The sequence below is a fragment of the Dendrobates tinctorius genome, unplaced genomic scaffold (assembly GCF_039654945.1).
Source record: "Dendrobates tinctorius isolate UK_male_01 unplaced genomic scaffold, ASM3965494v1 ptg000223l, whole genome shotgun sequence".
Taxonomy (NCBI): Eukaryota; Metazoa; Chordata; class Amphibia; order Anura; family Dendrobatidae; genus Dendrobates; species Dendrobates tinctorius.
Window position 1 is genome coordinate 2,441,923 of NW_027361890.1, and position 26,217 is coordinate 2,468,139.

Genomic DNA, 26,217 nt, shown 5'->3' on the forward strand with positions numbered 1-26,217 from the left:
AAGGACTTCTGGTTCAAATCCTCCTGGGTCATAGAGAGCATTGCTAGATCAGACTGGGCTGAACCATAGAGAAAATCACATGATGAGGGGCTCCAGGAATACAGGGGATTGCAGAATCAGACAGTGCTGGAACATAAGAAAAAAGGGTAATGAAACCCAGTGTATACAACATGTAGGGAAATCTAAAGATCAACAAATCCAATTTTATATAATTAGCCACCCACATGAACACCCAAGGACTGTATATGACCAGTTGTAATGTTAAACATACACAAAAGGGGAGGACGAATCCAAAATACAACTAACAGTCATAGTAATAGTCATTGCTTTATTGGACATAGTGAGGCAAGGCACAAACACAACATGCTAAAGAGCCATAAAAAATGATAAAATCAGCTAATAGGGACGCAGAGGCCCTTGTAGCCAGTACTGCACATAAGTGTATTAATAGTCACATGGCAATAGTACAGTTGTGGCCAAAAGTATTGACACCCCTGCAATTCTGTCAGATAATACTCAGTTTCTTCCTGAAAATGGTTGCAAACACAAATTCTTTGGTATTATTATCTTCATTTAATTTGTCTTAGATGAAAAAACACAAAAATAATTGTCCTAAAGCCAAATTGGATATAATTCCACACCAAACATAAAAAAGAGGGTGGACAAAAGTATTGGCACTGTTCGAAAAATCATGTGATGCTTCTCTAATTTGTGTAATTAACAGCACCTGTAACTTATCTGTGGCACCTAACAGGTGTTGGCAATAACTAAATCACACTTGCAGCCAGTTGACATGGATTAAAGTTGACTCAACCTCTGTCCTGTGTCCTTGTGTGTACCACATTGAGCATGGAGAAAAGAAAGAAGACCAAAGAACTGTCTGAGGACTTGAGAAACCAAATTGTGAGGAAGCATGAGCAATCTCAAGGCTACAAGTCCATCTCCAAAGACCTGAATGTTCCTGTGTCTACCGTGCGCAGTGACATCAAGAAGTTTAAAGCCCATGGCACTGTGGCTAACCTCCCTAGATGTGGACGGAAAAGAAAAATTGACAAGAGATTTCACCGCAAGATTGTGCGGATGTTGGATAAAGAACCTCGACTAACAGCCAAACAAGTTCAAGCTGCCCTGCAGTCCGAGGGTACAACAGTGTCAACCCGTATAATCCGTAGGCGTCTGAATGAAAAGGGACTGTAGGGTAGGAGACCCAGGAAGACCCCACTTCTTACCCCGAGACATAAAAAAGCCAGGCTGGAGTTTGCCAAAACTTACCTGAAAAAGCCTAAAACGTTTTGGAAGATTGTTCTCTTGTCAGATGAGACAAAAGTAGAGCTTTTTGGGCAAAGGCATCAACATAGAGTTTACAGGAGAAAAAAAGAGGCATTCAAAGAAAAGAACACGGTCCCTACAGTCAAACATGGCAGAGGTTCCCTGATGTTTTGGGGTTGCTTTGCTGCCTCTGTGCATGGCATTATGAAGTCTGAAGACTACCAACAAATTTTGCAGCATAATGTAGGGCCCAGTGTGAGAAAGCTGGGTCTCCCTCAGAGGTCATGGGTCTTCCAGCAGGACAATGACCCAAAACACACTTCAAAAAGCACTAGAAAATGGTTTGAGAGAAAGCACTGGAGACTTCTAAGGTGGCCAGTAATGAGTCCAGACCTGAATCCCATAGAACACCTGTGGAGAGATCTAAAAATGGCAGTTTGGAGAAGGCACCCTTCAAATATCAGGGACCTGGAGCAGTTTGCCAAAGAAGAATGGTCTACAATCCCAGCAGAGCATTGTAAGAAACTCATTGATGGTTACTGGAAGCGGTTGGTTGCAGTTATTTTGGCTAAAGGTTGTGCAACCAAGTATTAGGCTGAGGGTGCCAATACTTTTGTCTGGCCCATTTTTGGAGTTTTGTGTGAAATGATCAATGTTTTGCTTTTTGCTTCATTCTCTTTTGTGTTTTCTCATCTAAGACAAATTAAATGAAGATAATAATACCAAAGAATTTGTGTTTGCAATCATTTTCAGGAAGAAACTGAGTATTATCTGACAGAATTGCAGGGGTGTCAATACTTTTGGCCATAACTGTATATACCCAACAGATAATGTTACATATTATAATGCCCATGAAATACTGATAAATAGCCAGACTGAATAATACTAAGTCAGGCAAAAGTCAAAAAAACATAATCATACAGACAAATGTATAATACCTGGACACAAAAGCAGATGGCAGACAAGGGGTCCCTGTGTCCGCCCCATCGCGCGTTTCAGAACACCTTCATCAGGGGGCGCAAGGAATAGAGTAAAAGGAGCTGATTATATAGCGGGCATAAACCGGATAGTGGACTAGCGGCGAAACCGGAAGTGATCATCGGTTACCATAGCGACGCGCACACAGTTGCGTGCATAAGTAATGGGCATAGACGGCAGCATGATCCGTTGCCTGCGGGACGCCCACGCCCCCCCAGGCATGACGACAGAGGTGTGACGCCCAGATCTCGCGGGGTCCCACGAGACTGGACGCCCATAACTCCTGATGCCAGCACAGGAAGTGGCGAGGGAGCCACGCAGGCGCAGTACAGAGTAGAGGATCAGTGCCACCATGTTAAAAGCTGGCAAATATGCATAAATTGCCACAGATGAGCACGGACAAATGGTAACACACCAGGAAAGAAGAAAGCATATCAAATGTGTAAAAAACATTGACAAGACATACCAATAGGAAATGCATGATTCTAAATATATAGAGAATTATTTCATGCATAGATTTTGGGAAAGACAGACAGATCCTCTGAGACAGATGGTGTGGTGCAGCAATGATGTTATAGCCCTCCACAGGCAGGACTGTTGTCCCAGGGCAGTGTAGATGTGGAGACACTTAGATGGTGTAGTGTTTGGCGCAGGGGATGTAGCAGTACTAGGCGGACGGACGCAGGAAGGAATGGATGAGACCAGGGCATGTAGTTCCAAAGCTTTACTCACAGTCTGTAGTGCCCGCTTCTGTGCCATGTCCTCCGGGTCAGGGACTCAGTCAACCTCCAGGCAAGATGAAAAGCTCCCTTCCAACACTCCGCCAACTTATGTGCCTTTTCTGAACGTCTCCTCTATAGCGCCTTTAAGTGTGAAGATCTCCTAGTACTGAGTTACACTGGAATTCCTCCTGACAGATGTTCTCAAGAACTCTACTTGTATGGCAGACAGCTGTAGCCTGCTTCGGGGACTCTCTACTCCTGAGTCCCGGCTCTCTATCCGTGTTGCTGTTGTGCCCCCAAGTCTTAGATGGGAGTAGTGCATTTACAGCCCACTACTCCACCGGTGTCTGCTGCAGAACCATTAGTGTCCATACAACCTTGGGGACCAGGCCCCGGCCTTGCGCTTAGAACTTCTAGGCAGGGTTCTTCCTCTAACCCACGTCCTCTATGTTCCCTTTCACTCCTACGTTCTGTACTTGTCTTTCCCTTCTATGGAAGCTCAGGCTTCGGTTCAATGTCTTTCTCCTTCTTTCCTTTCCCGTGCCAGCTGGCTCAGATCACTGAGGCAGCTGCAGCACTCCTTCCTCCATCCTTCTTCCAGGGATCCCCGCTCCTCTCCGAGTGGCTTCCTCTCTCAGACTCCCCATCTGACTGAACCTCAATTCTAAAACCTTCCCGCTCTTTTATGTGTATTCTCAACTCCACCCACCTCCCAGCACGTTTAGTGTTCCAAGCAGGGAACCACCAAAGGTGCTCTGCTTCTCTCTAAGCAAGGAGCCGCAATGTGGTTTTGCTGAATTACTCTATTGAGTGGGGTGCGAGTGTTGGAGCGTGGTCAGGAGCCTCCAACTTACCTGGATGGTGGGGCACCACACCTTAGGATAAGGTGCAGTACCGCTGTGGCGATTGAGCCTCAGGGGCACCACACTAGTTCTTAGCTGTTAGGTAAGTTGAGCTTGCGTCGGAAATCGCGTGGGCAGAGCTGCTGAGCAGCGCTCGATCTCCATGCACCTACTCTTCACCAATGTCTCCGGAGATTGTTTACGGGCTACAGTACTGACATTATGACTACAGTGCACATCACTATTGCAGCCAATCACTAAGCTCAATGGCTAGTTCCATCTTCATTGGCAGAGTTGCTGAATAGAGTGGTTGATTGTAGTTGTGACATGCCTACTCTGTTTGAAATCTATTGCCGGCATTGTGTGTGCAGATTGTGGTCCTGGGTGGTCTACAATAAAATGATACCGTCATGGTCTTTGGAGGCGCAATCATCTCTAAAAGATGTAATTGAGCCTGAGAATTAATCTGCACAGGCGCTGCACATGGAAATGGCGCAAAATCTCAGAAATGGAGGCAGTTGACTGAAAAAGAAGTGACCTATCATTCAAAGATCAGAGGTAGGCAGAGGATCCATAGAACCACATATATGCAGGAAGAAGAGGACCCTATGTCACCCCCCTGTGCACTGAAACATAATTAACAGAAAACTTCAATTGGTGATTAAACAAGAAGAACAAAACAGATTTCTTCACCAAAGGTATTAATTTCATCTGTATTACAGCCATGGTTTACTTTGCATCACAAAATCATGCTGACAGGTTCTATTTAAGAACAGATGATTCTAAGTACACAATGTGTGAAATGGTAAGAACAAAATCTATATCTAAAGGATTGGCACAAATGAATGATAACCTACTGTAAATGGGAGACTTTAAAGACAAGTACATTGTTCTGGATTTTAAGCAAAAGACTAGGATGTATATTTTCATTCTGAAAGTGATAATCAGTAACAACACTTCTGGAATTCATCTATATGTAAGTAGTATATCTTTATACAAGTTCATTATAGTTCATACAAGTTCATTGTATTATGTACTTAAAGTAAAAATAAGCTATATACATGGGTAATTCTTGCATGGAAAAGGAGTGGCGTATTTTCGTGACTAGGAATCCAAACTGTAGCAACTATGGCCAGGTGGTAATAAACCATTTTTGCCTTCTGTAAGGAGAGTCCAGATGTCTCTAACAGCCAGTTCACTACTCCTGCAGCTGCTCCGTCTCCATGCAGAAACTGACATTTGGATCTGACTCTGCAAGAACATCTTTGAAGACTCATTTGCGGCCCGACACTTTAAGACATTAGGTGGCACACAAATAGTTAAAATCTTTTTTTATCTCCTACATTACTAGTGCAAACTTTATATTGTATCCCGTTTTGGAAAATGCATGCTGCTCACTAGGGTGACCGGATCTCATATGGGGGGGGGGGGAAATGTCAGAATCTTGTTCATCTGGACCCCACAAAACGATTCCCCTTTCCAGATATTGAGAGAGCCAAAATTTGAGCTCGATCAATCGACGTTAACCCGTGCCGCTCGTCGCTCAAAGTTTGAAAAAATCCAAATTGAGGTATTTTAAGATTTAGGTATTTTGCATAGTCTGTTAGACTATAAAGAATGTGACAACAACATTGCAGAAATAGCCCTGACCAAATTTTCGAACCATTTGTGGTATTTGAATGCAGAGTTGGTGGGATTATCGTTTTTTGATCCCACCATTACAGACAATGAAAAGTTGTTAATGGCTAATAAATTGCTCAGTAGCACAGATGAACCATCAGAGCACGCAAACCTACATGAGTTGATAATTTTACATAGTTATCTATTCTAGAGCTTTTGTTAAAGTAGTTTTTGAAACGTCAGAATATAATGCTCGGCATTTGCTTACAACTTGCAGGACATACTGCTTTTGTTCTTCATCTTTTGTCAGAAGGTTGTTAAAGTCGGTTACTTCCTACCTCTTTTAATTTTTCTTTCCTAACTTTTGGATTTACAACCCTAGCGTGCTCTGATGGTTCATCTGTGCTACTGAGCAATTTATTAGCCATTAACAACTTTTCATTGTCTGTAATGGTGGGATCAAAAAACGATAATCCCACCAACTCTGCATTCAAATACCACAAATGGTTCGAAAATTTGGTCATGGCTATTTCTGCAATGTTGTTGTCACATTCTTTATAGTCTAACAGACTATGCAAAATACCTAAATCTTAAAATACCTCAATTTGGATTTTTTCAAACTTTGAGCGACGAGCGGCACGGGTTAACGTCGTTTGATCGAGCTCAAATTTTGGCTATCTCAATATCTGGAAAGGGGAATCGTTTTGTGGGGTCCAGACGGACAAAATTCCGACATCAATTTTTTGCGGTCACCCTACTGCTCACCATCAAGCAGGTGCCAGCTGTGTTATACAGTCAGCAAATTTCTCTAATACCTGTATTCGGGACTGAGATTGATTGGATTTTTAGTGGCTAAACAGCAGTAATGACAGTCTCTGACAGCCGAATATAATTAGTGTGGAGCCAGTAGCTCATCCCTTACAGTGCCCATCAACCCACTACAAAACAGTTAAAGGTTGCTCACAGTTTGCCACATTAGCCGGGGCTTACTGAAGGCCCCAATCGCCGCCATCTATACCCATGACGCTTAGTGCAGGTGCGGCTAACCTTCGAAGGAGATCATGAGATTTAGAATATAGTAAAAGTGATCACAGGTTCAAGTCCCCAAGGAGAAATAAAAAATATACAGTATGTCAAAAGTGATAAAAAAAAAGTAATTGAAAAAATAAATAAATAAATAAAAAGCTAAAACATAGTTGGTGTTGTCATGCCTATAATAATCTATAAATCCAATCTATGAAAATATAAGATTAATTAACATGTACAGTAAATGGCACTTGCCTCCAAAAATGTAATTCAAAGTGATCAACACATCATGCATATCCCAGCAAGTTATCAATTAAAACAACAGTGCACACAAAAACATTAGCCCTAACTTAGCTCCAGGAAAAATAAAAAAGTTATGTTACTCAGAAAATGACAGCACAAAGCACAGTTTTTTCATGTATTTATTTGTTTTATATATACTACACGCTGGGACCCTCATTACTTCATGAAAGAACTTTGGTGATCATTTCAACATTTAGATATATTTTGTTAAATCTGATTACCCCTGTAACTGGAGATGGTAAATTACCCCCGATTATAGGGCAAACTCAGCCTCATGGCTGCATTGCAGAGATTATTGGTATCTGTCAGGGCCCAGCAGCTCCTGCTCAATCCCAACACTTGTTAATCATTGGGTCTCAAGAAGGTGCTGTACATACTGCAATCAGGAAGGCTGAGATTGTAAAAAAAAAAAATCACTGTCTTCTCTATGAAAATTCCAGCTGTGCTTGACAGCAGTCCCCTTAAGCTGCACAGTTTAGTGCTGCTGCATACATGGCAATGATATTCTAGAACGTCATTACAGAGTCATATGAAGATGTTTAAAGTCTATCAGCATTCCTGACGTAGTTAAGGAACAAGAAATTGGAAGATTGATCCGAGGGGAAAAATTGTATAATTGTTCCCCAATGAAACATTTGTGAGGAGGTCCTCTGACATACCAACTTTCGTCAGCCCGCTCCCAGCATCCCAGTCTAGGAAAACCTAGGCTATCTGCATTGATCATTGAACACCCTCAATCCCAGTGATATTCGAAGTCTTCCAAGGAATTGTAGGGAAGGTGACCTGACGGACGGACAGACTTGTCAGAATAGCGAAAGGAAGGTTTGCACAGTTTAGACAGATGTCAGTTACTACAGTGGGGAAACAGCTGAGAAAGTGTAGTGGACGTGCAGTACCTTGGGTTGACCAGTAGAGGGCAGGGAGGAGTGTGAGCAAAGGACTTGACCTCAGCTTAGGGCTTAGGAAACCGTTGGTCATGGGGGGTAGAGTTACAGGGAACCGGGAATTATATAAATTTGACAGTAGGGTTCCAGAAAGTTCCAGTCCCCAGGGGGAGCTCCAGTGACAGGAGGACTACAACAGTTTGTGCACTGTGAGGAAAACTAAACCAGGGGGACTGAGGAGAGAGAAAGTCAGGGGGGTGGTCCTGACACAAAAGTACCACAGCATAGACGAGGCACCGAGGTAAAGCATACCGCATTGGGAGAGATGACTGATCAGTAAAAGTACTGTTAGTTTAAGGGCCTAAGGCGGCCACAGTGATGGATCTGACAGGAGCGTCGAAGAGTGAAGAAGGGACGGTGCATATATGTACGTCCCCGGTGTAAAGTACGGTGTGTGTGAAGCAGTGTACTTCGGAGGCCGTCAGGCAGACAGCAAGAGAATAAACTTGGACCTGTTGTACCCGACACTTGCCTCCATCGTGTCTCTGTTACGTCTCTGCGCGGTAAGCGAGGGACCACCCCCCAGTCTGGCCCACTGACCCTACACTTGGCGTAGTCAGCAGGATCGCCGCCGCTAATACGTCATCTTCTGCAGCAGGCCTGCCCTAAAGAATGGAGAAAGACTTGGACTACACTGCTTGGATTACAAACACCTGTGGATTACAAATTACCCACCTGTGGAGTAGAAATTGGGAATGCTGTGGCGGATCTGCGTTACCAGCAGAGGATCCGGGGCGGTACCAGGCGCTGTGCAGTATGGCCGTGTTGCTTCAGCGCAGAGGAGAGGTCCAGGTGTTTGCAGTTGTTCAGAATGAACTGGGACCCCCTCCAACGTACCCCAGGGGGAAGCGGTATGTACCAGGAGGCCGACGCTCCCATACACTGGATCTTGGCAGATGGGTGGAGAGGCCTGCCCACGCCCCACCCAGCAGAGGGAGTGGCACAGAGGAAAAGCTTGGCTGCGGCTGCTTGGCGCCATTCGACTGCTGCCCAACGGACGGTATATAAGACGCTGTGAGTGACGAGGCATCGGGCGCCTGGAGTGGCGATGGCAGCGGGAAGTCGAGCTTCGCCAGAAAACGCCCCCCTCAGAGCCACGGGCAGGCAGCTGGATGTTGAGTGGAGAAACGGAGCCTGTGCGGAACCAGCGGGAGCAGCCACCGAAGTTACCAGCAGAGAGCCTCCCTGCGGAGCCCCTGAGCCTGGAGACTAGCCCCGCCCGATGGCAGGGTGAAGAGCGGAGACTGCGGGAAGAGCCGCATGATGACGTGACGGAGGCCACGGCACCGGGGAAGGAGAGAGTTCCCCTGGTCCCAACAGTGACTCCGCAAGCGGCTCCTACCATTCAGCCGCGGCACCCTGTGTTTCCGGGAGCCCAGCTAAGGAGGGCCCTGCCATCTATGCAGAATTGAGCAGGGCCTCCGCTTCTGGTTCTGAACCGCCGTGCCCGGTGTCACCCATGCGGAGTCTGACCAAAGAAGACGCCGTTGCGTCCCCTCTGTCACTAGTGGCCTCATCTTCAAAGTCGGCCGCTACCCCAGCTCCGGCTGAAACTTTAGGTGCGGCCTGCCCTGCGGCCGCAGTTATGCCGACGCTGGAACCGATTGTGGCCTGTTTGACAGGCCCCGTGGCCCAATCCTCTGAGAACACGGCTGCTCCCACCCGCCACCCGGCCGAAGCGGCTGCTGGGCCGCTGACATTATCGGCCGCCTCTGCCCCGCTCCCTTCTCTGGCGGAGCCCCGCCCACCGGACTCCCGAGCTTGCAGTGTACCCTCCGTTTGGGTTGCGGAGGCTATCAAGAAGAAGGCCCGGGAGCAGGAGATATGGAACCTGCTCCATGCAAAGGGAGAGGCTGGTATGGCGGCTACGAGATCTATGGGACGGCTGGTGTATACCAACATCGCCAAAGGATACAGCTTTATTCGGGATGAGACTGGCCAGAAAGTTTATATAAATGTGACTTCCATTCGTCACGGTCGGGCTTTGAAAGAAGGAGACTTAGTGTCGTACTACAAAGAGTACTGCCCCCATGGTTATTATGCGGTGGCCGTACTTGCAGAGCCCGAAGGATGTGAACCCCCGTAAAGAGGACTTGTGTGGACACCCTCGGTATCCCAAGAGCTCCACGGCTGTGGAGCCCCTCACTTCTGACCACTAAAAGTAGGTTAGACTGTCGGGAGTTCGATGCACCGTTGTGCAGGTCATATGGACAGTTATGTTAAAAAAAAAAATGTTTTTGTTGTTGTGGTTTAACTGTTGTTTCTATTTCCTTTTTCTTTCTTTCTTTTGGTCTATGTTCCTTTTAAAGGAGAGTATTCGTAAATATGTTTGCCTGACAGAGCGGGGTTACGAAGAGAGGGAGTGTCCATGTCCAAGGAAGGGGGGGGGAGATATGCAATGTTATGTTATTATATGTTGGTTTTAAAAGCAAAGGAAAATGAAAAAAAATATATAAAAAAAAATGGCGTACTTGTGATATTGTAAAGTTGTTTTGTTGTATAATATGTACAAGTAAATGCAACAGGGCCGGGTAAGAGAGGGTCTGAGTGACCAAAGGAAAGTGTGAGATCCAAAGGGGTCTTTGTGTTGAGAAGGTCTGGGAGACCGAGACGCCGACCATGACGTGTAACCAAAAGAAAGGCGAAGAGCTGGAAGACGTGAGAAAGACAGCCATTCTAGGTCATGTCCCTGTCACCACGTACACCCCTGAAGGAGGAAGGTGGACACCGGCAATGATCTGGTAGGTGTGAGGCCTCGATCATGGCGTACCGGACAGTGGAAGGTGACAGAAGGGGAGAGTAGGGGAAGGTACACGCCATAGGGAGAATATGGGTGTACCTAGCCCAATTTGAAAGACGTCATGTGGCATGCACACTGGTGAGTAGCAGTAAGCTGCTCAAAGTATGGTGCTCCCAGTATGGTTCGGCTCCCGCGGGTAGTGGGTTTGGCCCAACAACTGGTCCGACAACAGAGTGTAGGTGAAGCTTCAGAACGACGAAGGCAGGGATTACGATTGTCAAGGACGACAATAGACAAAGGAAGGGAGAGTGTAGGGAAGGTGACCTGACGGACGGACAGACTTGTCAGAATAGCGAAAGGAAGGTTTGCACAGTTTAGACAGGTGTCAGTTGCTACAGTGGGGAAACAGCTGAGAAAGTGTAGTGGACATGCAGTACCTTGGGTTGACCAGTAGAGGGCAGGGAGGAGTGTGAGCAAAGGACTTGACATCAGCTTAGAGCTTAGGAAACCGTTGGTCATGGGGGGCGGTGTTACAGGGAACCGGGAATGATATAAATTTGACAGGAGGGTTCCCGAAAGTTTCAGTCCCCAGGGGGAGCTCCAGTGACATGAGGACTACGACAGCTTGTGCACTGTGAGGAAAACTAAACCAGGGGGATTGAGGAGAGAGAAAGTCAGGGGGTGGTCCTGACACAAAAGTACAGCAGCATAGATGAGGCACCGAGGTAAAGCATACCATATTGGGAGAGACGACTGATCAGTAAAAGTACTGTTGGTTTACGGGCCTAAGGCGGCCACAGTAACGGATCTGACAGGAGCGTCGAAGAGTGAAGAGGGGACGGTGCGTATATGTACGTCCCCGGTGTAAAGTACGGTGTGCATAAAGCGGCCCTGGAAAGGGAAGGCCGATAAGTGAAGTGAAGTGAAGTGAATTGAAGTGCGGTGTACTTCGGAGGCTGTCAGGTGGACCGCAAGAGAATAGACTTGGACCTGTTGTACCCGACACTTGCCTCCATCGTGTCTCTGTTACGTCTCTGCGCGGTAAGCGAGGGACCACCCCCCCAGTCCGGCCCACTGACCCTACAGAATTACAGTGGGTATGGAAAGTATTCAGACCCCTTTAACTTTTTCACTCTGTTTCATTGCAGCCATTTGGTAAATTCAAAAATGTTCATTTTTTCTCATTAATGTACACTCTGCACTCCATGTTTACTGATAAAAAGCAGAAATTTAGAAATTTTTGCAAATGCAAGAGGACACTAATTCAAGGCAGATGAGGGTTCATTGAGCACTAGAGTCCTTGAGCCCCACAGTGACTGGCTGTAGGTTGTCAAGGGCGCTTCAAACAGCCCCACCCACAAAAAAGACAACTGTATTAGACCCCTTGGTCTTGCATTCAAAGTTCTTCTTCTGCCTCTCTGGATGTGTCAAGTCAATTTTTAGAGTAAAGCACCTGCAGGAATCATGGACAGGCTTGCTGTGGGCAACTGTGCCAGAGGACACAACTGAGCCTTTGGCAGGGGCGACAGAATGATTGATTGGCTTACCCCCTTTCCAATAAATACTTTCACTCTCTTAGAGATGTTATCCTCTATTACTACATTGGAAGCGGCTATGCTTGCTGCTTGAGCTATGTCCTTGGGTTCACAATCCAGAACGAACTGTCGCACATAAGGTGGGCAGAAATTCAGGAACTGCTCCTTTAGGAAAAGTATTTTATGGCCTCCATAGTGGTGAAAACATGCCGCTGGTCCACTGTTCTATGGAAACCCAATTGTGTTCGGAGAGGGAAGTGTAGGTTTCCTTAGAGCCACACTGGGTTTTGCGGAACTTCCACCTGTACATCTCAGGAGTGAGGTTTAACTCTTTCATCAAGGCATTTTTGATGGCCTGATAGTCCCCATCCTGCTCTCTATGTAGAGTTACAAACACATTCAGGGCTACACTGTCAATCTTGGAACTAAGTACTGGCCCATTGTGCAGGTAGAATCTGGTACTGGCTAAAGCCTAACTCAAAGTCTGCAAAGAAGTATTTCCATACTTCAACAACACGAGGAAGCCCTCTGCATGGGACTTGACTGCATCAGGCTCCCTAAACTCTTGGTACTGGAGGGGACAGCAATTTCTGCAGCTGGGCAAGCTCTAGTTTGTACTGACATTTGACCTGACACTCTGCTAGTTTTTCGTATTGTTCAATAAGCTTCAGTTGTCGCTCACTATCTTCTGCACTGAGTTGCAGAATAGCTATCTGCAGGTCCATGCTTATGTGCTTTGTTTCTATAGATGGGACCTCGGCAGTAGTGCCATCCATGCCTTGGCTCAACTCTGCACCAAATTGCAACAGTTTTTTAGCAGATATTATTTGCCGTTTGCCAGTGGTGTCAATACGTCTCATCATACAGACGGCAGCAAGAAACTCCTTGTTCTTCTGGTTTTACAAGTCCTCTCTAACAGCTGCCATGGGGGGGGGTGTAATTACTACAAGTACAGCAATGTCCCAGGTATAATTACAGTTATTATAATTATAATTATTATAATTACTGAATCCCATTCTTAAAAATTTTCTAAAAATCTTCACAAGAACTGTACAAGAACAGTCTCTTGGATCTCTCTGCTGCATTCGACACTATGGATCATCAGCTCCTCCTCACTATGCTCCGTTCCATTGGCCTCAAGGACACCATTCTCCTCCTATCTCTCTGACCGCTCCTTTACTGTATCTTTTGCTGGTTCCTCATCCTCTCACCTTCCCCTTACTGTTGGGGTTCCTCAAGGATCGGTTCTAGGCCCCCTCCTCTTCTCCTTGTACACTGCCCCTATTGGTCAAACAATCAGTAGATTTGGTTTCCAGTACCATCTCTATGCTGATGACACCCAATTATACGCTTCTTCTCCTGACATCATGCCAGCCTTTCTAGAAAACACCGGTGATTGTCTAAACGCTGTCTCTAACATCATGTCCTCACTATATCTGAAACTGAACCTGTCAAAGACTGAACTCCTTGTGTTTCCTCCCTCTACTAATGTACCTATACCCGACATAGCCATTTCTGTGTGTGGTTCCACTATTACGCTCAAGCAACATGCCCGCTGTCTTGGGGTCATACTTGACTCCGAGCTTTCCTTTGCCCTCCACTTTCGATCACTGGCTCGCTCTTGTCATCTGCACCTCAAAAACATTTCTAGAATTTGACCTTTTCTTACTTTTGACTCTGCAAAAACTCTTACTGTTTCTCTCATTCATTCTCGTCTTGACTATTGTAACTCTCTTCTAATCGGTCTCCCTCTTACCAAACTCTCCCCTCTCCAATCTGTCTTGAATGCTGCAGCCAGGATCATATTCTTCACCAATCGTTACACCGATGCCTATACCTTGTACCAGTCATTATACTGAATTCTGGAGTGGATGGGTAGCCAGTGTAAACTTATTACCCTCACCCACAAAGCCCTTCATGGCTCAGCACCACCCTACATCTCCTCCATTGTTTCAGTATACCACCCTTCCCGCACCCTCCGTTCTGCTGATGACCTGAGGTTAGCATCCTCAATAATCAGAACCTCCCACTCCTGTCTCCAAGACTTTACATGTGCTGCGCCAATTCTTTGGAATGCACTTCCCAGGTCAATACGATTAGTTCCCAATCCCCACAATTTTAAGCGTGCCCTGAAAACGCATTTATTCAGACTGGCCTATCACCTCAACACATTAACCTAATCTATCCCTGTGTGGCACAGCCAAAAGTTTTACCATAACCAGGTTCCCCGCATCATGTTCCCACATGCTTTATGCATCCATTAGCCCTCTGTGTCTGTACTGTTACACACTTAACATTATGGCTGGTCCATACAATCAGGGCAACTGTTACCACCCACCTTTCGTGTCTACCTCTTTCCTCATAGACTGTAAGCTTGAGAGCAGGGCTCTCATTCCTCTTGGTATCTGTTATGATCTATGTGATTATTGTTATGCTGTAATGTCTATTGTCTGTACAAATCCCCTCTGAAATGTAAAGTGCTGCGGAATTTGTCAGCGCTATAGAAATAAAATTTATTATTATATTATTACAAGTTTTTAGTGACAGGAATGATTGATCTAATTATATCGCTAATGTGCTATATTCCGCCACTGCCACCTACATGTCAGGGACCAACATTACCAATCCCACTGCTGCCAACCATTTCTCAGGTTGATCATAAAGATATCACACCGCTGACACCAATTTTCAGGACAATCACATATTTGTCTGAAGATTGATGGACAAGGCAATGGCTTCTATTGCCCTTAGGCAGCTTTCACAGTGAATGTATGGTATATACAAATCCACCATTGACCAACAATCATATAGAGAGAATTCAACACATACAGTATATATGTATATATGGTCACCGCCATGTTCTGCAATAATGAAAGAAAAACGAGCTGCCATTACAAAACATTTATTACAGGCCGATTCTACACCGGCTACTTGTAACATTGAACCTCAGGAGGCTTCAGGGGTGCGGTTAATAGAGCAAGAGGAATTAAGTTATTAAATTTTATATATTTAATCTAAAAATTAGGCAGTGCTTATAAATATATACAAAAGATGTCATAAAGGATCCAAGACAATTCAGTATATACAGTCACATAAAACAAGCCTTAAAAAAAGAAAATTACTAGACCTGTTGTCACAGAAAAGCACAGATCTTATGAAGGGAAGCTCTCCATTTAGAAAATGGCACAGTCCTTACAGCATGCTGTATCTCCCAGAACTGAGCATGGGTTCTTGGTTAGAACTGCTTTTACTCAGTACCAGCCACTTCCAAGACAATTCTGTATGACTACTATTTAACCTCCTATTAGTGGTATGTTTCTCTAATGTGTCTTATTTTGTGCCATACTGGTTCACATTGATGTTCATTCGTTCCTCCCTTTAGGAGAGTTTTCATATATCTTACATCTTTTTTGCTTGTGCAAATTATATGTATTTATATTATCATCTTATGATTATTTCATGCAGCCACACATCTATTTATAATTATTCATTATTAGTGATGAGCGAATGTGCTCACCACTACTTGTTACTTGCTCGAGTATCACGGTACTCGGTGTACTCGGCGAGCACCAAGCATTTTTGGGATTACTCGGTGGGAACTCAGGTCTCCACCCAGCTTTTTTTGGCGGTCTTTACAGACCCAATCACAATGCAGGGATTGTCTGCTAGGCAATGAAATGCCGCAGCCATCTTTGTTGTGGTCGTACAGTGATTGGCTGGCAGCACAGCATCTTCAGGGGTATAAGAGACAGGACGCCGCCCTGCTCGGTGCATTCAGCTCCAGATTTAGATAGTGTAGGGAGAGCTGCTGCCGAGATAGGGTCAGAATTGGGGATTTATTAGTCAGTGTGGGGTCTAGCATCCTAAAGTACTGAAATTCAGCTAAACCAAACAGTCCTTCTAAGGACTAATTCCGGAGTGTATGGGTTGCAGTGTTAAGTAGGCAGGGGATTGTACGTTGCTCTATACATATGTCAGTATATATATATATATATATCATTGCATACATCAAGACGGTCCATTCCCTTCCTCTCTGCTGCTGCTACCTATAGGATATATTGCCCGCATATACCTAGCCCCAGGTCTACTTGGCTAGGAAAAAATTTTGGCCAGGTTAATAGAGCTTATTTTATTGCAAAGAAATCCAGAGCCCTTCTTTCCCTCCATTTGTTTTTTGACACTGCACAGTGCTCTACCACAGCGAGAAAATCCAGCAATTTTAAAGAGGTCCCAACAATCACTTTTGAGTGCGCAAAGAAATCTTTCATTTTTATGTCGTACGGTAGAGTAGAATTTTTGAGTGTCTTACACAATTTTTTGACACCATTTTTCTGAACCACAAAAAAAAACAAACATACAGGCCACATATTTTGCAGTGTGGTATATCTGTGACACGCCTCATCCATCCGTCTGCTAAAAATTTGGTCACTTTAGACGTAAATGCCTTTTTTTTCTTGTGTGTTCACTGTAGTTATTTGCAGCACTATTTAGCATCAAAAAGCAAAAAATACAGTCCACATATTTGTCAGTGTGGCATCTCCATGCTAGCTCATATTTGCGTACTCCAAGTTTGCCCATTTTAGGCCGGTTTTCCATTTTTTTATTGTGTGTCACTGTAGTTATATACAGCACTATTTAGCCTAAAAAAGCAAAAAATACAGCCCACAGATTTGTCAGTGTGGTATCTCTGTGCCAGCTCATATATCTGCGTGCTCCAAGTTTGCCCATTTTAGGCTGGTTTTTCATTGTTTTCCTGGGTGTCACTGTAGTTATATACAGCACTATTTAGCCCAAAAAAAGTCAAAAATACAGCCCCCAGATTTGTCAGTGTGGTAACTCTGTGCCAGCTCATATATCTGCATGCTCCGAGTTTGCCCATTTTAGGCTGGTTTTTCATTGTTTTCCTGGGTGTCACTGTAGTTATATAAAGCACTATTTAGCCCAAAAAAAGCCAAAAATACAGCCCACAGATTTGACATTGTGGTATCTCTGTGCCAGCTCATATCTGCGTGCTCCAAGTCTGCCTATTATAGGCCGGTTTTCCATTGTTTTCCTGGGTGTCACTGTAGTTATATACAGCACTTTTTAGTAAAAAAAAAGCCAAAAATACAGGCCACAGATTTGTCAGTGTGGTATCTCCGTGCCAGCTCATATATCTGCGTGCTCAAAGTTTGGGCATTTTAGGCCGGTATTCCATTTTTTCTGCTGTCTGTCACTCTAGTTATGTTCTTCCAATCAACGCAGTGATTCTAGAGCACTGCCCCCATCCCTTATGGGAAATATGCGAAGCATGCAAAACAGAAGCCGCGGAGACACCATCACATGTTTCTTCGCATATTTCCTATAAGGGATGGGGGCAGTGCTCTAGAATCACTGCGTTGAGAAACATGTGATGGTGTCTCCGCAGTGTCGGATGTTGATCTCCATGAGGTCAATCATCCTCATTTCTCAGTCTTCTACTAGGCATTGCTCCTACTAGCCAGTTTCCTACTCCACACTGATGAGGGGCAAATACCCCGAAACAGCTGTCTGTGGATGGATACCATGTTTTGGCATAGGTGGTTTCCTTCATTGGAGACTGCCCTTCCCGTGGTTGTTCCTTCCCGGTGAAAGACCTGGCTAGTCATTGCTTGCGTTGAGAAACATGTGATGGTGTCTCCGCGGCTTCTGTTTTGCATGCTTCACATATTTCCCATAAGGGATGGGGGCAGTGCTCTAGAATCACTGCGTTGAGAAACATGTGATGGTGTCTCTGCAGTGTCGAATGTTGATCTCCATGAGGTCAATCATCCTCATTTCTCACAGTCTTCTACTAGGCATTGCTCCTACTAGCCAGTTTCCTACTCCACACTGATGAGGGGCAAATACCCCGAAACAGCTGTCTGTGGATGGATACCATGTTTTGGCATAGGTGGTTTCCTTCATTGGAGACTGCCCTTCCCGTGGTTGTTCCTTCCCGGTGAAAGACCTGGCTAGTCATTGCTTGCGTTGAGAAACATGTGATGGTGTCTCCGCGGCTTCTGTTTTGCATGCTTTGCATATTTCCCATAAGGGATGGGGGCAGTGCTCTAGAATCACTGCGTTGAGAAACATGTGATGGTGTCTCCGCAGTGTCGGATGTTGATCTCCATGAGGTCAATCATCCTCATTTCTCACAGTCTTCTACTAGGCATTGCTCCTACTAGCCAGTTTCCTACTCCACACTGATGAGGGGCAAATACCCCGAAACAGCTGTCTGTGGATGGATACCATGTTTTGGCATAGGTGGTTTCCTTCATTGGAGACTGCCCTTCCCGTGGTTGTTCCTTCCCGGTGAAAGACCTGGCTAGTCATTGCTTGCGTTGAGAAACATGTGATGGTGTCTCCGCGGCTTCTGTTTTGCATGCTTCGCATATTTCCCATAAGGGATGGGGGCAGTGCTCTAGAATCACTGCGTTGAGAAACATGTGATGGTGTCTCCGCAGTGTCGGATGTTGATCTCCATGAGGTCAATAATCCTCATTTCTTTAAAAAACAAGACTGTTAGGGCGACATTCATTGTCTTCCTCTCCCATACCACCTCCTTACTTCAACACATGTCTTTCGTTGTTCCCCGAGGCTCTGTTCTAGGACCCATACTCTTCATCTATACCTTTGACCTGGGCCATCTGATGTAATGGCACGGTTTGCAATATCATCACTATGCCGATGACACGCAGATCTACCTATCTGTACCTGACATCACCTACTTACTGACCAAAATCACACGTCTTTTCTGCTCGCTTTCAGAAAGTGGACATGGACAAATCAGAATACATCATCTTTCAAGCATCTCACGCTCAGTAGACATGAGAGCTGTGTATGCATCATTTGGTACTACTTTACTAAAAGGGAAACTTAGCTCTAGAGAAAATGATTTTCAAGACATTCACGGCCTTTTTTGCACATGTTTTGCAGCTGTGATCTTCATCTTCTTAGTGTGGATGTGGTAAATTTCAAAGTCATCATATATTCCATCATCGTTCATATCCTTTCAAGAGGAAATATGGTGTTTCCAAGGGTCGTGGTTATGTATGTTTAGTGGCATTCCTTTAACAGTGTTTGTTACACTAGGAAAAATAATTTTCGATTGGGACATTTGGATATTATTGGTAATATGTATGGATGAAGATGAAGAAGGTTGTGCCACTGGTGTGTTTATAGTTACGGATGGTGCACTCCTCTTTAAACTTTGTGTGTCTCGAGCATCCATCAGCTGGTTTGGTTTTCCTCCGACAATAATCTGCTTTCCCTAGTTCAGCATCTCACAAATATGTTGCACTTTGCCCTTTAAACAGACACGTGTGTGTATGGCAACATATTTTGGACAAGCACTTCTTAGGTCGCGTCTCATGTGCATCTGCCTGATCATGCTGGTGGTGGTAAGGCTGGTAGTTTTGCTACCCCTGCTGATGCGGGCATGGCCAGTGGTGCAAATGGCCTTTTTGGGGTTATCGGCAGACTCTTTAAAAAGCAAGACTGTTAGGGCGACATTCATTGTCTTCCTCTCCCATACCACCTCCTCACTTCAACACATGTCTTTCGGTGTTCTCCAAGGCTCTGTTCTAGTGTTATGGAAATATATATGTATTTTATCTAGATCTCACTTGCCTGCTATAGGCTATATACTGCTATATACTCATATATACTGCACACAGATACATATTCACAGTTTGAACCTTATAACTAGTTGGTGGAAATAACCTGCTACCCAGTAATCTCATTGTCTTGTGACTTGAGAAATATCTAGCAGACATAGGGAATGAGGAAGCAAGGCCAGATGGTCCAGCCGATATTGGAGACTTGCTGACGAGTGCAAGACTCTGGACAGTAAATCATGTGGTGTTTAAGTAACCCCAGGTCGGACACCCATATATGTTCATGTATTCAAACTGACCAATTAGATAAGAAGTAAAGCCTTTATGTTAATGATTAACCACTCCTTTATACGAACTGATAAAAGACCATGAATATGAATAAAGTTGTTAGAGTTCTGCTGGAGGGTAATGCTGCTAACCATGTGTGGCGTCTTTCCTTCCTTGAGCGCTCAATAAGACTCTGTGTAATCAGGACAGGCCACAGTACACACAGGGGTAAATTCACCCAACTAAAAAATCCACATCAATTTGCACCCAACGTGGGGCCGTGGACGAAAACGCACGGGGAACCTGCTGACCGGAGAGGACAGAGGTGCCGGCCAAGATCTTGGCTCATGGGAACGGAGATTTGCGCAACTCCATAAGTAAGGTAAGAAAATCTAGTTATCTTACCTGAATGTTCCCTGTGCCCAATCCGGGTCAGCAACTCTAGCCGGTCAGTGTGGTCACCAAACCCAGGTAGTGTTAAAAAAGTCCACGCTCAAATCCAAACCCTGGGATAAGCTAAGTGTCTACTGTGGTCCTGTGTGTCTAAGATCCGGGTGGGAGAGTTGGTGGGAAATTGTGACAGATTTGTGTTTGTGGTTGATGGTACACCGATAACAGGGGAGTTTGACCCACTCAGATAGGTCCTCACAAATACACCTGGACACAGGGGGAGGACAGGAGAAGCCTTGCCCAGGGACAGGTGGTGGGGGCCTCACGGAGTTATCACGAGGCAAATCTCACATCAAGCTATCACAACAAACACCCATGCACAGGAAGGGACAACAGCGCCCACGCCAGGCCACGCGGTGGTGTTAGCTTGGGGGAGATATTGCGAGCCAAACTACTTGACAGGTTGCCACCAACACACCTGGTCACAGGGAAGGACAGGAGAAGCCTGCCCAGGTATCAGGTGGTGGCAACATAGTGGGAGTTATCACATTACTGATACTGACGAGCCAGCCAGGACGTCCGATACAGCGTGTTAACATTCCCGGGTCACCAGCGCAGTGCACCCAGTGAGGTTGGCAGTTATCGGTTACCAGCAGCTGTTTCACATACGCGTCACAAGACAAGGGCTTTCGATCTCTCTCCCCGGACGTCTATATGTGAATTCATTGCAGGTTTCCACGAAGATCTGAAGCAGAAAGAGTTTTGCCTTTTTTTTAATTGTAAACTTCCTCTTTTGCCTGCAGGGTGTGCCCCTGAGATATATATATATGGACCGTGAAGAAGGCGGGTTCTACCGCTGAAACGCGTAGTCCTATCTGCATGACTTTCCTGCGTTATTGCTGTTTTGAACTGCTTGGACCATTGCATTTTAATGGATTTATGAATAAAAAGAAAAAATTTTTTAGCACCATCCTGGATTGCTCACGTTATTGCTGGACTTTGCTTTGTCGTTGTTCATATATATATATATATATATATATTTATTTTTTATTTTTTTTCAGATTGTTAAATTTTGGACTCTGCTTTTCCCTATTTTATGTTTTATTTTGCATTTTTGGTAGAAGCTTTTGTTACTGCAGTGTTAGAAGTTTTGGGAAAGCTGGGTCTTTGGGCACTGACCTCCCTCCCCTCCCCATACATTGTTCTCAGAAGATTTCACTGAGAGACGCAGGCAGGGGGGAAAGAAAAAAAGAGAAAGTTGGGTGCCTGCATTCTACATTCTACATTAACCCTTTTATTGTTGGAATTTGTACGGATTTTTATTTTCATTTTGGAGTGTTTCTTCCAAGGTTTATCAACTTCTTGATTGTGTCTTTTGGTTTTCTTTCTTTTTCCCTCCATTTTCCCTGAATTTATTGGTTTTTCTGAGTGGTGCTTTTTAAAGTTTATATACTTTTTGATTTTATCAATTTTTTGGGTTTCATCCTTTAAAAATCATTTTAAAGGAAAAAAAAAGAAAGAAAATCATTTTTCCCTTTTTATCTCTTTTTAGTTTTCTTCCACTTTTTGTGACATTTTATCAGTTTTTTAGGTTTAGTTTTCACTTCTTTCTTTCAGTTTTGTTAGAAAGAGAATTTTTACCTGCGTTGGGTTATTCACTAAATATTCTTGTTTTGTTCCCTTTTAAGCAGGTTAAAAGGGGTTGCAAAGTTTTTAAAGTTTTAATCACTTTTCTCCAGTCTTTAGAACAGACATAGTATGTGGTTTTGCAAGAACAGTTTTTTCTTTAAGCTGTAGCATGACATGATGTATTGAAAAGAAAAGGGAAGTAGCTAGTAATTGCCGAAAAAGTGTTTTCAGCGTCATTCTAATTTGTGCCATCTGAGAAGGACCACAGGTCTAAGAATGCCTTCTGTGACGGCAGAGGGGGGGAAGCAGTTCGCTCCCCCCACCATCTCCTCTTTTCCCACTCTTCCCTCCTCCCATCTCTCTCCTCCCTCTATCTCTGCTATTCTCACTCCCACCTCCCATCTCTCATCTATTTCTCCTCCTATACCTCATTCTCCCTCATCATCTCTCTCTCCCCTCCTTATCTCTCCTCCTTCTCTCCCTCTCTCTATCATCTCTCCTCCCTCTCCATCTTCATCACCAACGCCCACCTCTCATCCCTCTCCTCTTCCCTCCTCCTCCTCCTTGTCTTCCCCACTCTCCTCCACTATCTCTCACTTCTCCTCCTATTCCAAATCTTTCCTCACCCACCTCTCAGTTTATCGTCACCCGCTGGCCCAGTGCGAGATCCAGACAATGAGGTGTCCCTATATTCACAGGACACCCTCTCTAGAGAGGCAGCTATAACACCGGGAGAAGAAAGTGAATAACTCCCCACACATGACAACACAGGTGCCCTCCCGATACAACAGCTAGCAGAAGGGAGGTGTGTGCCATCAGAGACTGCACCTGCTAAGTCTGATACGAAGCTGCAGTCTCAGAAAGGGGGAGTGCTATCCACACACAAGTCAAACACACAATGGCACAGTTCCTCCTCTGATGAAAATGAAGGAGGGACAGACATGCTACCTAGCACTAGGAGAAACTCACAGACAATAAGTAGGCAGGGGCAGATAGAGCCAGAACCCTTAAACTATGTGCCTTTCACCCCTAGTCAAGTGTTCAGTATTCTAAGAAATCTGCCAGACCCAGTTATGGACCCCATGCCATTTTATAGAAGAATGCAGCAGAGCCAGCAGACATATGCTGCAACCTGGAGTGATCTCTGGTCCATAATGGAGATTAAAGCAGGTGAAACACTCTGGCCAATCATGAAGGAACACTTCAAGCTGCCATCAGAATTAGATGTGCATTCCTGGGAATCAGGATCAAAGCTAATTGAACAGCTTAGAGAGTGGGACAATGCCAGACAAGCACTCAGCCTGCATAACATGAGCCAAGCCGAGACAGTCTGTAGACGCGTCTCATGGCAGAGTGAGGCAAGTATTCCAAATTTTAGGCTTCACTATTCATGATCAGGTACACGGACAGATGTTGGTACAGGCCTTTGTGCATGGACTAAGAGAACCAATCAAGAGACTGCTGATAGTGGCCAGGCCTGAGTACAGGACAATAGCAGTAGATGTCCTGCTTACAGTAGCCAGAAGAATTGAGTCCCTCCCAGGAGTACGGAGGACAGGCCCTCCCGTGATGGCCACTGACATGGAGGAGCAACTATCACACAGAGTTAGGAGAGCTGGCAGGTGTTTCAACTGTGGCAACTTTGGCCATTTCCGGAACCAGTGCACAGCACCCCGGCAACCCAGGTCATCACGCAGAGGAGTAGGCCAAGAAATAAACACAGAAGACAATGAAGAACCCTGTCCATAGGACAGAGGCAAAACCAGGTCCGCCAGACGTCACGCCCCTGACATGTTAAACCCTGTCAGCGGACCCAATATCTCAAATCACTGGGGGCTGACATATTTTTCCTTGTGGACACTGGTGCAGTCTGAAGTGAAAATCCCTGACCCCACCAGTCTATCAGAGCACTCTGTCTTGTGTGGGGATTAAAGGTCAAGACAGACATTCTCCAGCTCGCAAGCCCCTGAGCATGTGGACACAGCCAGGATACTCCATCCTGTTCCAATTTACGGTGGAGACCTGCCCACCCCACCTGATGAGCGCAGACCTACTGCAGGAACTGAAGGTGACTAAAGAGTCCCATGAAGATGTGACCTTAACCTCTTCTCCACCTCAGACCCAAGAAGAATCAATCATGCCCATGCTGGTGGCCCTACAAGAGCCTCGCTCGAATAACCGGTGCAAGCCTACCCAAGAAGGTGCTGGACATAGCACCCGGAAGCCTATGGTCCAAGAGAGACTTCAAGTCGCGCCAGTGCGGGTGTCACTCAAGTCTGGAATTCCGGATGCTCAGAAGGCCCAGCATCCTCTGCTCATCACCCAGAGCTAAACTGCCTCTGACCAACTGGAGGTCTAAGTGGAACTGCGGTTCAAGAAACGGCCTAAGAACTTTGGCATGGGCCAGGAAAACTCTCAACCCAGAGGGACCATACCCGCTTCGTGAAATGGCTGCACTGCTTCTGGCTACACCGCCAGATGATCATCTTGGACAAGATTCTGAAGGTGCTCCCTGAAGTTAATCCAGGCCCTGGACCAGAAGACAGCCACTCAGCTCTTCAAATTGGTTAACAAGATGCTGACCTAAGATCAAGCTGGGTGAAAGGAACTGCTGCTGGCTGGTAAAGAAGACGCCCCAGCAAAAAGACCCCCTATGAGAGCAAGAAAGCTCAGTTGAACGTCACCTCTGACGAAAAAGGACCCCAGCAAATGGTTTGTTTTCCTACCGGCCCTGTGCCAGAAGTTGGGAGTCACTCATGGCACTGTGAAGAGCAAGGCCGGATTGAGCCGCCTCACCCATGGGAATCATCATGCAGTCCCAGCTTTTCTCAATCAAGAGGAAGACTGTGAAAGGAGAACCAGACTCGGTTGAATGGTATATAACCTGAGGGCTGTGAGCAAAGCAACCGTGCTTGAAACCATAGTTGCGCCAGATCTGCACACTCTGCTGACAAACGTGCCAGCCACAGCAACGGTGCTCACGGCAATGGATCTGCCCGAAGCTCCCCTCAATGTTCCCCCTCACCTTGACGACCAGTTCCTGAAAACGCACAAGGGGGGTGCAGAACAAATGGACAGTGAGGCCCAAGAGGGCCTGGAACAGCCTTTCACAGCTCGCCAGAGCATTGTCCTCCATCCCCGTCAACTGGATTGCGAAGCATGCAGAAGTCATCGACACCGCTACCTGCACAGCGCTTTCCATGTCTCCTCTACTCTGCCTGACGGAGCAGCAATGTAAGTTATGCAAAACAGAGTCCAGTGGTGTCAAAAGCATGTTCCTGAAGACACCATATCGCCCACTAGACGAAACACTTGACAGATGACCGGAGGACCGTGGAGGAGAAGATGGCTCCCTCAACAACTCCGAAGATGCATGCCTTCCTTAAGTCTAGTCTCATACTGCAGAACTTGGATCCCTGGTGCTCCAGACTTAATGCAGCCTCTGTACAATTGCATCAACGCATTGAAACCTTCATCTCGTACAGGAAACTGAAAGACTTCATAGTCTCTGCGCCAACTCTAGGCCTCCCTGACTACGAGAAGCCATCCCGTCCTGACCAAAATGGAAAAAGAAGGACCAAGATGGAGAAGGTCATGCTACTGGCCAGGCTTAAAACAGACCCCTGGAGGAAAACCAGAGGCCTCTAGACTACCTCTCAGCCGGCCTGGATCCAGTTGCAAGGGGGGGCCCTCCTGCATGAAAACAATATCTGCAGCACACGCCCTCCTGACAAGGCTGCTCTCCACCACTCTTCAGTGCTCTCAGCCGTTACCTGTCTCTACTCCCACTCCCAAGGGGGGATGCGGATACAGACCCTCAGATGAAAAGTCTGCAAGGTACCGTAGATGGCTCCAGTTTTGCAGATGATGAAGGAAGATTCCACACGGGATGTGCAGTGACCAGCAATCAAGACATCCTATGGTCCAGGAGGTTGTCAGCACAAGAAGCGGAGCTAATAGAGCTGATGAAAGACCTGCCAGATTGCGAAGAACAAAAACTTCCAGGTACTCGCATGACATGGCACCCGACTTCGGACCCATCTGGGCTGCAAGAAACTTCATCACAGCAAGCGGATCGACCGTGAAGCACCATGTTGCCATCAGAGACCTGCTGGACGCTCTTCAACTACTAAAAGTGGTGGCAGTGTTAAAGGTCAAGGCACACGGAAAACTGAACACAGTAGAGACACGGGGCATCAACATGGCAGATGTGGCAGCCGAAAAAGCAGCCGGAGGAAGACAATATGGAAAATGGGAGAGGTCGTAGAGCCGGACGGCTACTACATGACTGAAGACGAGAAAACCTGGCAAACAGAAGTCAATGGGAAAACCGTTG